This window comes from Phocoena sinus, chromosome 4, assembly GCF_008692025.1.
Source record: "Phocoena sinus isolate mPhoSin1 chromosome 4, mPhoSin1.pri, whole genome shotgun sequence".
Lineage (NCBI taxonomy): Eukaryota > Metazoa > Chordata > Mammalia > Artiodactyla > Phocoenidae > Phocoena > Phocoena sinus.
In genome coordinates this window covers 85322601-85334446 of record NC_045766.1, presented here as the reverse complement: position 1 = coordinate 85334446, position 11846 = coordinate 85322601, and the positions used below count along the sequence as shown (strand labels likewise).

At 40.9% G+C, this 11846-nt stretch overlaps 1 protein-coding gene across 1 annotated transcript in view; it reads left to right on the top strand.

Annotated features, from left to right (window-relative positions):
* Positions 1-37: 37 nt before the first annotated feature.
* The window catches only part of BOC (BOC cell adhesion associated, oncogene regulated), a 243546-nt gene continuing 231737 nt past the window's right edge, over positions 38-11846 (top strand). Inside the window, exons 1-2 of the mRNA XM_032630146.1 lie at positions 38-95; positions 4049-4232. The gene's annotated coding sequence lies outside the window, so the exon portion shown is untranslated. The remainder of the gene's footprint in view (positions 96-4048; positions 4233-11846) is intronic.

Genomic DNA, 11846 nt, shown 5'->3' with positions numbered 1-11846 from the left:
CCTATACAATGGAATATTACTCAGCCATAAGAAGGAAAGAAATTGTGCCATTTGCAGAGATGTGGATGGACCTAGAGACTGTCATACAGAGTGAAGTAAGTCAGAGAGAAAAAACAAATGTCGTATATTAACGCATATATATGGAATCTAGGAAAATGGTACAGATGAACCTATTTGAAAAGCAGAAATAGAGACACAGACATAGAGTGGGATGAATTGGGAGATTGGAATTGACATATATACACTATTATGTACAAAATAGGTAACTAATGAGAACCTACTGTATAGCACAAGGAACTCTACTCAATGCTCTGTGGTGACCTAAATGGAAGGAAATCCAAAATGGAGGGGATATATGTATACGTATAGCTGATTCACTTTGCTGTACAGCAGAAACTAACACAACATTGTAAAGCAACTATACTCCAATAAGAAAAAAATAGTTCATATCCAGAGACAGATGTAAGTGTATACAGAAAGGAAGGGGATTGCAACCCATCATGGGGAAGCTTTAGAAAGATTAATTCACCTGGGTCAGGAAAGAATGGAAGTGCATTATCAGGAAACCACAGTAGTCCAAGGGTGAGGTAAAGCCATCGCTTTGATAATAACAAAGATGTCAGGAACGATTTCCAAACGATGGGGTACAGGATTTGGTAACTCGAAATGAGACAAGGGAGAGAGAGGAGTAGGAATAAATAATATTCAGATCCTGACTCTGGGTGCTGGGATGATGACAGCATCACTTACTGAAATATAAAGTTTTGGGGGAAAGGATAATGAGTGCAGCAGTTGAGTGTCAATGAGCCACCTCGATAGAAATATAACAGAGACAGTTGGAAAGATGAGCAGGAGGCTTAGACAAGCGGGGGAGCCCAGTGACGGAGTTTGGGAGTCAGTCATATAGCTGAGGCCAAGGGGCAATACAGGGAGACGGAGGGGTGGGGTCTGTGACAAGAGGAGAGGAGAGGGGCCGGTGAGGGAGGCGGGCGGGAGAAGGGGAAGGGGGGCACAGTGCTATGGAGTAGCATTTCAAGGGCTTCAACACTGCAGGAACAGTAAGAATGAGGGCTGGAGATAGGCCAGTGGGTATATTGATGTGGTGGTCTGCTGCCTTTTGAGGATGAGACCCGTGGGGTAGAGGGCCTGAAAGCCAGACTGCTAGGAGGTATGGAGTGAAGGAGCAGTGAGAATGTAATGGCTAAGATAGAAGAAACCGATTTCCTAAACAAGTAGGTCAGTAAGAGGAAGGCCATTGGTACCACAATAGCTTAAGGGCATAGCAGGGTTCAGAAAGGTTGTGTTTGTTTTTAGGTTGTGCCTGAGACTGGAACTTGTTTGTTGACAGAGGGAAAGGAGCTCGAAAGTAGGAGATTTGGAAGCTATGAGACAGAAAATGTAATAAGCAAAGTCTTAGAGGAGGTGGGATAGGATTGGAGTCTCAGCGGAAGGGCTGGCTTTGGAAGGAGAAAAGACCTCTTCCTCCAAGAGAGAAGGAAAGAAAGCGGGAGGAGTGAGGAATCACATGACTAAGGCAAAGAGGGGGGTGGAGGGGCCTCACCGCCACACTTCCTTATCCACCAGAGCAGCAGGGGAAACCCTGTGCCCAGGTGTGCCCAGTTTGTGAAGCTGGAGTTACATGAGGACATCCTGAAACAAATGTGTCAGGGAGATGACAAGAGACAAGCGAAGGGGCGGCAAAGCAGCAGTGAGGCCCCAGGGTTCCTGTCAGATGGGCACATCTTTTCCTGGGAAGCTCCTTAGCCTTCAAGACCCAGTTCAAATGTTTCCTTCTCTGGCTCACCCAGGTGAAAACTGAACTCATGGGGGTCCTACTCCCCCACCCTGCCCCGCCCAGGCCCTGCAACCTTTATAAAAGTATTTACCTTGTATTTCAAGTTTCACTCATTTGTCTCTCCCATCAGTTTTTAAGCTTCTCAAAGGTCATAATTTATCAGTAAGTGCTCAAAAATAATGAGTGAGTGAATGAACCAAGGGATGGATGTGTGAATGAATGATATTTCCTCCCCCAGTGGAAGCTGACTTCTGCTTCCAGTGTATTAACGCAGAGAGAGACCTCAGGAGGGAGATCAGGGGAAAACTGCACGTGTGGATACATGTGAAGTAAAAGCAAATGAGAACAAGAATAGCCGTGAAACAAATGTGAAGCTCAAATGGTTTTCTCAAAAGCCATATGCAGTCCTGAATAGTAGGGGAAATGAGTGGAAGGATGGGAGCTAAGTGAAAAGAGTAACAGGCCCAAGAGATAATTTACAGTTGGGAATGGAATGACTTCCTAAATCGTAGAGTGTGTGGTCCAGGAGCAGAACACCACAGATGCAGTTACTGTAAAAAAAACCACTCGTGACTTTTTTTTGGCAAAAAGAAAGTCTGTTTTGAATCTGACAGTCTCTCTAGCAGCACATGACCTTGCCTTAAAAAACAACAGCTTCATGAAACCCTCGTTCAGACGGAATTCAGTTTAATGTGCATAACGGTACCTTCAAACACTGGTGATGCTGTTTACTGAATCCCAACACGTGCTCACAATCTTCCTGCTGGGTGGGTGTGATGCATCTGTTTTACACACAAGGAAATTGAGGCAAGAGGCAATTAGGTGAGAAACCCTAGGTCACACACTAGTATATAGGGCCAAGATTAAAGACCAAGTCTTTCTTTTTTTTTTTAATTGAAGTATAGTTGATTTTCAATGTTGTGTTAGTTTCTGGTAAAGACCAAGTCTTTCTAACTGCAAAGCCCATATTTTTCTCACGATATTAAGCAGATGCTCCATCATATGTGATCAAAAAAGGGTAGTGAGGGGCCACCTGTAGAATCAAGGACGGCTTACTGAGTGAGCTATCTGGTCAGGCATGCAGGGTCCCGTGCTTAAAAGGGCCCTGTGCTTGGCTTCGTGTTATGCTGTTGCTGTCTTGAAATTCTTAATAAGTTTCAGCAAGAGGCCCTGCATTTTCATTTTGCACTGGGCCCCGCAAATTTTGTAGACAGTCCTGTGTAGAATCATAGAATGTTTGAGCTGGAAGGGCTTTGAGAGGTCATCATTTCCTTACCACCACCCATTTTAGAGGTGAGGAAACTGAGGCACAGCGAGGCGAACTGGCCGGCCTTCGGTCACACAGCTCATTGGTGGCAGAGCAGCAGCAGAACCCAGGTGTCCAGTGTTCTTCCTCTTTTACCACACCAAACCCTCGAGAGCCTTTAAAGTTAGAGAAGGGAGGTTTTTCCCCTTCCCTACAGGAGCTTATCTCTAGCCAAAATATCATTTGTGGCTGAGCTGGGTCAACTCATTTCACTTCTGGACAAATGGCCCTGGGTTTTTCATAAAACCAAATGCACATTAAGCTGGATGTGATTCCAACAAAACCACAATGTCTACACTGTGGTAAAGAAGCCTTTAGCTGAGTCTCTCACCCAGCACCCGTCTCCCCTGCTGCAATCTCCCTAACGTGCATTTCTCATGCAGAGGAAGGCTGACTAAACCAACGGCAGGCTGGGTCAGGGGGAGGCCAGGCTCAAGGGCAAAGCCCAAGCTCCTACCAAAGCTGACCCTGAGAAGAAGCAGCATTCTGGCACTGCCAATCTCTGTCCAGGGCCCAAGGCATAGATGTGCTCCTTCTCCTTACTTGGTAGCACATTAAGCCCCAGTAGCAGGACCTGTCAGAGCCACCCTCAGGTCAAGACAGAAGTGACCAAGCACTTGTAAAGGTTTGTGCTCATCTCTCCTGTGCCCATGTATTTGGAAGTTACAACGAGGAAGCCATAGTGTTCTGATTTTCATCCCAGAAAACATGTATTTGCCTCAGACACACCAGAGCGTGTGGCTCTGCTCAGGGGACAGCTGGTGCTGAGAAGCATCTGACTGTTTTGAAGGTCATGTGCATTCCCCCAGTGTGAAAGAGAAGAGGTGCAGCCCACGCAGGTCACCAAGGAAACTTGGTTATGTTACAAAAGAGTTTCTCGAGGTTTCCTGGTTTGGTGCAAATGTTTTGCCTGTACCACAGTATGAACAGTTTTCCCTTTCATTCAGAATGAACACAGTCTGTCTCAACACTGTTGTGGCATGGTCTCAACTGAGTGACCTGGTACCAACCAGAAGACCATTGTCCTTATGTCACATACATCACCACCTAACGAAGAAGCACCGTAAGAGCAGGGGATCTTACCTCTTGTTCACTGATGTGCCCAAGAACCTGAACAGAGGCTGACACATGGTAAGTGCTCCTTGAATACCTGCTGTGTGAATCAATGCTCTTCGTGGCTTTGAGTGATCGTTGAGATATTGAGATAAATGAAAGACTAGAGTAGTGTCATAGCTTTTCATTCTAACATGACAACCAAAGAGGGGTATTTCAGGGACTCTGAGGAGGTAGAATGGATCCATGAGGTTTTGTGGGCATGTGATCCAAATGACAACAAGTAAAGATGGGGAAAATATTAGAAGTTATCAATTCATTCCGTGATTATTCCCCTAAGGGCTCTATTATTTAGGCTAATATTAGGAACTCTAGCACACATATGTATCTATGTATATGTGTATATTTATAAATATATTTATTGAGAAATATATAATTTTTATTTGCTTATATGTGTATATATGTCTGTGTGCAAATATATGTGTGTAAGTGTTTATATATACATACATATATATATGAGAGAGAGAGTCTTTTTTTCTGGCATCATGACCCATGACTCCTAAATATTCCCTGTCTACTTTCACAAAACAGGAACATTCTTCTGTGGTACCACCTTTCCATTCTGGAAAATCAATGTCAACACAACACCAGCCTCCAATCTACTGACCGCATTCAGATTTCTCCAATTGTCCCATCATCTCTTTTTCCTCATTCCTCTCCAGGAACACCCATTCATTATCTCATTGTTCTCCTTCGGTGTGGAACATTTCCTCCTTCCTCCCCTGGCTGTGTGTCCTTGACAGTCTTAAAGAAGCATTGACTTTTCACTCACTAGGATGACCCTCAACTTGAATCAGTCAGTTGTTTCTCCGACTCAAGCCTTGCCTTCTCGGCGCACACTAGGAGAAATGATGCTGCACCACATTAGGAGGCTGTGTTATACCAATCTGTCCCACTGCTGGTGATGTTAGTCTTGATCCTCTGGCCAAATTTGGGTCTGCCAAGTTCTCCACTGTGAAGTCACCATTTTTTCTTTGTACTTAATTAGTATTTTGTGGGGAGATATTCGAATATTACACCAATATACTATTCATCAAACCTTCACATTTTACAGTTGGAATTTTACTGTAAGGAAGAACTTCTCTTTCATTTGTTTACTTATACATTCATTTATTAGTATCAGGTGAAGTTATGGATTCTGATTTTATTCATTGAGTTTCAATCCAATATTTCCATCATTTATTTTGATGCTGTAGTTGTCCTAGACTTGGCCAGTGCAGACTCCTTCAAGCTGACTTCTTTATCCTATTGACATGTCCCTATCATTCTTTGGGAATTTCTTTACTTTCTGTCACAAGATGATTCAGGCTCATCTTGTTCTTTCCTTGCCCTAGCCTTACAATTACCCATTCCTCTAAGGCATCCTGGCTCCTTTTAGTGCAGGAGGTATTTAAAAGCCAAAATCTGGGGATTTGGTGTGCTCATTGCTACATATATCTATAACTTTTCTATATCTATGTATATATATGTATTTGAAAATTCATAAGTTCATACTGGTACTTCCAACTTCAATCCAACACCTCAGTATCTTTTTAGTTTTCCCAGTTTCCGTGTTTGAAAATCTTGTGAAAGTGAAAAGATGGTGAAAAATGTGGATCTGACTCTCCTCAATATACTTGTCTAGTGATACTTGCTCAGCCAACTAATTTATTTGCTGAAGGTAACCAATCCCCAACCTTCCAGCTGCCTTCTCTACCTGTCACCTCTGCATCTTCCTCACTTTTTAAAAAATTGAAGTTTAGTTGATTTACAGTATTGTGTTAGTTTCAGGTGTTCAGCATAGTGGGTTTTTTTTTTTTGCAGATTATATTCCATTATAGGTTATTACAAGATATTGGGTGTAATTCCATGTGCTATACAGTAAATCTTTGGTGCTTATCTATTTTATGTATAATAGTTTGTATCTGTTAATCCTATACTCCTGATTTGTCCCTCCTCCCTCTTTGGTAACTAAGTTTGTTTTCTGTGTCTGTGAATCTATCTGTTTTATATCTAGATTCATTTGTATTAATTTTTAGATTTCACATATAAGTGATATCATATGGTATTTGTCTTTCTCTGTCTGACTTATTTCACTGAGTGTAGTATTCTGTAGGTCCATGCATGTTGCTGCAGATGGCAATATTTCATTCTTTTTTATGGCTGAGTAATAGTCCACTGTATATACATATACTGCATCTTCTTAAGTCAGTCAGCCATTGGTGGGCACTTGGGTCGCTTCCATGTCTTGGCTATTGTAAACAGTACTGCTGTGAACATCGGGGTGCATGTATCTTTTCGAATGAGACTTCTTGTTTTTTTCTGGATATATACCCAGGAGTGGACTTCCTGGATCATATGGTAATACTATTTCTGGTTCCTTAAGGAAACTCCATACTGTTTTTCATAGCAGTTTCACCAATTTACATTCCAAACAACAGTGTCCAAGGGTTCCCTTTTCTCCACACCCTCTCCAACATTTATTATTTGTAGACTTTTTGATGATAGCCATTCTGACCGGTGTGAGATGATACCTCATTGTGGTTTTGATTTGCATTTCTCTTATAATTAGTGATATTGAACATCTTTTCATGTGCCTGTATATCTGTATCTGTATATACCTGTATATCTTCTTTGGAAAAATGTCTATTTAGGTCCTCTGCCCAGTTTTTGTATCAGGTTGTTTGTTTTTTGATATTGAGTTGTGTACAGTTTGTGTATTTTCATGTTAACCCCTTGTCCATCACATCATTTGCAAATATTTTCTCGCATTCTGTACGTTGTCTTTTTGTTTTGTTGATGGTTTCTTTTGCTGTGTGGAAGCTTTTAATCTTTAGATCCCATTTGTTTATTTTTGCTTTTCTTTCTTTTGCCTTGAGAGACTGATCTAAGAAAATATTGCTATGATTTGTGTCAAAGAATGTTTTGCTTATGTTCTCTTCTAGGAGTTTTATGGTGTCATGTCTTGCATTTAGAGTTTATTTTTGTATATGGTGGGAGGGAATGTTCTAATCTCACTGATTTACATGTAGCTGTCCAGCTTTCCCAGCACCACTTTTGAAGAGACTGTCTTTTCTCCATTGTATATTCTTGCCTGCTTTGTCATAGATTAACTGACCATAGCTGCGTGGATTTATTTCTTGGTTCTCTATTCTGTTCTATTGATCTATGTATCTGTTTTTGTGCCAATACCATGCTGTTTTGATTACTGTAGCTTTGTAGTATAGTCTAAAGTCTGGAAGAGTTATACCCAGCTTTGTTCTTTTTTCTCAGGATTGCTTTGGCAATTCTGGGTGTTCTGTGGTTCCATATAATTTTTAAGATTATTTGTTCTAGTTCTGTGAAAAATGTCATGGGTATTTTTATAGGGATTGCACTAAATCTGTAGATTGCTTTAGGTAGTATGGCCATTTTAACAATATCAAGTCTTTCAATCCAAGAGCATGAGATATCTTTCCATTTCTTTGCTATCAGGATGATGGTAGCCTCATAGAATGAATTTGTGAGTGTTCCCTCCTCTTCAGTTTTTTGGAGTAGTTTGAGAAGGATAGGTGTAAGTTTTTTGTATGTTTGGTAGAATTCCCCAGTGAAGCCATCCAGTCCTGGACTTTTGTTTGATGTTTTTCTTTAATGATTATTATTACAGATTCCATTCCACTTCTAATGATAAGTCTGTTCAAATTGTCTGTTTTTCTTGACTCAGTCTTTGCAGGCTGTATGTTTCTAGAAATTTGTCCATTTCTTCCAGATTGTCCAATTTGTAGTATCCTCTTAACGATTTTTTGTTTTCCTGTGGTATCAGTTGTTATTTCTCCTCTTTCATTTCTTACTTTGTTTATTTGAATCCTCTCTCTTCCTCTTGGTGAGCCTGGCTAGAGGTTTGTCAGTTTTGTTTATCTCTAAAAAACAGCAGCTCTTGATTTTATTGATCTTTTGAATTATTTGTTTCATCTCTATTTTATTTATTTCCTCTCTGATCTTTATTTTTTCCTTTCTTCTTCTGTCTTTGGGCCTTGTTTGTTCTTTTTCTAATTCATTTAGTGGTAGATTAGGTTGTTCATTTGAGATTTTTCTTATTTCCTGAAGAAGGCCTGTATCTCTATGAACTTCCCTCATAGAACTGCTTTTGCTGTGTTCCATAGATTTTGTAAAGTTGTGTTTTCATTTTTGTTTGTCTCAGGGTATTTTCTGATCTCTTCTTTGATCTTAATGTTGACCCATTGGTTTTTTGGTAACACGTTGTTTAGTCTCCATGTGTTTGTTCCGTTTTTCCTTCTATAATTGACTTCTAGTTTTATACTGTTGTGGTCAGGAAAAATGTTTGATATAATTTCTGTACTTTCAAATTTGTTGAGGCTTGTTTTGTGACCTAGTATGTGGTCTATCCCAGAGAATATTCCATGCACACTTAAAAAGAATGTGTATTCTGCTCTTTTTGGATGTAGTGTCCTACAGATAAAAATTAAATCCAACTGTTCTATTGTATAATTTAGCATTTCTGTTGCTCAACTGATTTTCTTTCTGGATGATTGGTCCATTGATGTCAGTGGAGTGTTAAAGTCTCCTACTGTTACTGTATTATTGTCAAGTTCTCCCTTTAGGTCTGTTAGTATCTGCTTTATATATTTCAGTGCTCCTATATTGAGTGCATATATGTTAATGAGTGTAATATCCTCTTCTTGTATTGATCCCTCTGTCATTGTATAATGCCCTTCTTTGTCTTTCTTTATGGCCTTTGTTTTAAAGTCTATTTTGTCTGATACAAGTATTGCTACCCCTGCTTTCTTGTCATTTCCATTTGCATGAAATATCTTTTTCCATCCCCTAACTTTCAATCTACATGTGTCTTTTTTGCCCTGAAGTGACTCTCTTGTAGGCAGCATATTGCAGGTTCTTGTTTTTTTATCCAGTCAGCCACTCTTTGTCTGTTGATCAGAGCATTTCGTTTTTTGACATTTAGAGTAATTATTAATAGATATATACTTATTGCCATTTTAATCCTTGTTTTCTAGTTGTTTTTGTAGTTCTTATTTGTTCTTTTCTTCTTTTTATTTTTCCTTTTGTGGTCTGATGATTCTCTTTTGTAGTATGCTTGAGTTCCTTTCTTTCTGGTTTTTGTGAATCTATTATGTTTTTGATTTGTGGTTGCCATGGAGTTCATAGCTGTTGATCCATAACTATATCTGTTTGCTTTAAACTGATAGTCATTCAAGTTCAAGCACATTGTCAGAGATCTACATTTTTATGCTTCCCTCCCCCATATTTTGTGATTTTGATATCCTATTTTAAAGCTTCATGCTTATCCTTTTACTGTTAATTGTAGTTATAATTGCTTTTACAGTTTTTTAAATCACTTTTTCATCTACATACTGACTTATTTAAGTGACCTTCAATTCTTACTATATATTTGCCTTTCCTGTTATGATTTTACCTTTCCTATAGATTTGTGCTTCTTTTCTATTTAGAGAAGACCCTTTAATATTTCTTGTAGGGTAGATTTTGTGTTGCTGAATTCTTTTAGTTTTTGCTTATCTGAGAAATTCTTTATCTCTCCTTATATTCTAAATGATAATCTTGCTGAGTAGAGTACCTAGGTTGCAGGTTTTTCCTTTTCAGGACTTTGAATATATATCATGCCACTCCCTTCTGGTCTGCAAAGTTTCTGTAGTAAAATTGGCTGATAGCCTTATGGGGGTTCCCTTGTAAATAACTCTTTTTCTCTTGCTGTCTTGAGGATACTCTTTATCTTTAACTTTTGCCATTTTAATTATAATATGTCTTAGTGTGGGTCTGTTTGAGTTTATCTTGTTTGGGTCCTTCTGTCCTTCCCATATGTGGATATCTGTTTCCTTCTTAGGTTTGGGAAGCTTTGAGCCATAATTTCTTCAAATACATTTTAGACCCCTTTCTCTCTTCACCTTCTGGGACCCCTATTATGCATAGGTTGGCACACTTTATATTATCCCATAGGTCTCATATGTCGCTTTCATTTTTCTTTTTCATTTGTCTTTCTGTCTGCTGTTCTGATTGGGAATTTCCATTGTTCTATCTTCCAGATCACTTAGTTGTTTTTCTGTGTCATTTAGTCAGCTATTTATTGCTTCTAGATTGCTTTCTACCTTAGAAATTGAATTACCTATTTTTGATTGGTTCATCTCTATAGTTTCTAGTTCCTTGTTACAGTGATCTGCATTTATATTGATAATCTTTCTTAATTCAGTTGGCATTTTTATGACCACCTTTTTGACCTCAGGATCTGGTAGACAGGTGAGCTCTATTTCATTATTTGTTCTTTCAGGGGATTTCTCTTGCTCTTTTAATCAGAACAAGTTCTTCTGCCTTTGAATTTTCTTTAATTTTCTCTGTCTCTGAATTTAGGAGAAACAACTATATATTATGGTTTTGAAGGCGTATTTTTATGTGGGAGAATCCCCATGTAGACTGTGTGTGTCCAGTGTCTTTGTTGTGAGGTCTGGTTTTGATATGGACACCAGCCATATCTTCTCTCCTCAGGGTATGCTGGCTGTTATCACCTTGATAGGGGATTTGGTTGGCGTTGGGAGACATAAAGCCAGTGCAGGGTGTGAGGCGGGACTTCCTCTCTGCTCCTTGGCAGTCACTGCCCTGTCAAGGGGTGGGGTGTGGTCCCCAGTTGTAGGAGTAGAAGCCCTGAGGGTCAAGCTCGATCAGGTTCTATTCCCCTCGAATGTATGCCCTGCCCCTCGGTGGGGAGTGCTGAAGGAAGTGAGGCCCATGTGCTCACAGAGGACTAATGTGTCACCTGTGTAGGCACCCAGAGGTCTGCTCAGACATAGCCCAAGGTCACATCCCTTCCCTTGTTGTGCTGGTCCTAGATCTAGTGCAAGTCTGTGATGAGGAGTGGGTACAGCCAGAACATTCGCTGGACTGGGGCTGGGGGTTGGAGCATTGTGCCTGCAGGAATTGAGGTGGCTGTGCTGCCACCAGAGATCTGGGCTGCCTCTGTAGCAGTCTTCTCCTGAGACCTGTCTGCCCCCGATCCAGCACTAAGCTGCAACGTGGAGTGCGTGGGGATGGAGCCCTCTCACTCAGCTGGGAGGAGAACTGCAAGTCCTCTCATGGTGCCACTCCAGCACGTGCTGGCAGTGGCTGCCACCACCTCACCTGGATCATACCTCAGGCCCGCCCCCCCCACCTCCGGAATATCTCTGTGTAGCTAGACTGAGTCTTTTTATTTTTTTTTAGTAGATCTTTATTGGAGTATAATTGCTTCACAATACTGTGTTAGTTTCTGTTGTACAACAAAGTGAATCTGGGAGGGAGAAGCTGGGGCAAAGTGAGAGTAGACCAAGTCTTTTCCCATGGCCTGGTTGGCCCTGATCTCCCACCAGGCTATGGCATGGAGTGAGCAGGGCCAGGGTGTTCACCCCATTTGGATTGGGGAGTGCAGCAAGGCTACAGCCACTAGTGCAAGGCTCTTTCCGCCCTGACTGTCAGCAATCCAACTGTGTGCATTCCCCATGAGTAGAGTCTAGGCTTCTCCAGCCCTTCTGTATGTCCCAGTGGTCCTTCCAGGAGCCAGAGGGTCTCTGGTGGGTGAGGTGGTGGCAGCCGCTGCACGTGGGTATAGCCAGTGGATGCACAGTTTTGTCTTAAGCACATCTCTGCCAGCAC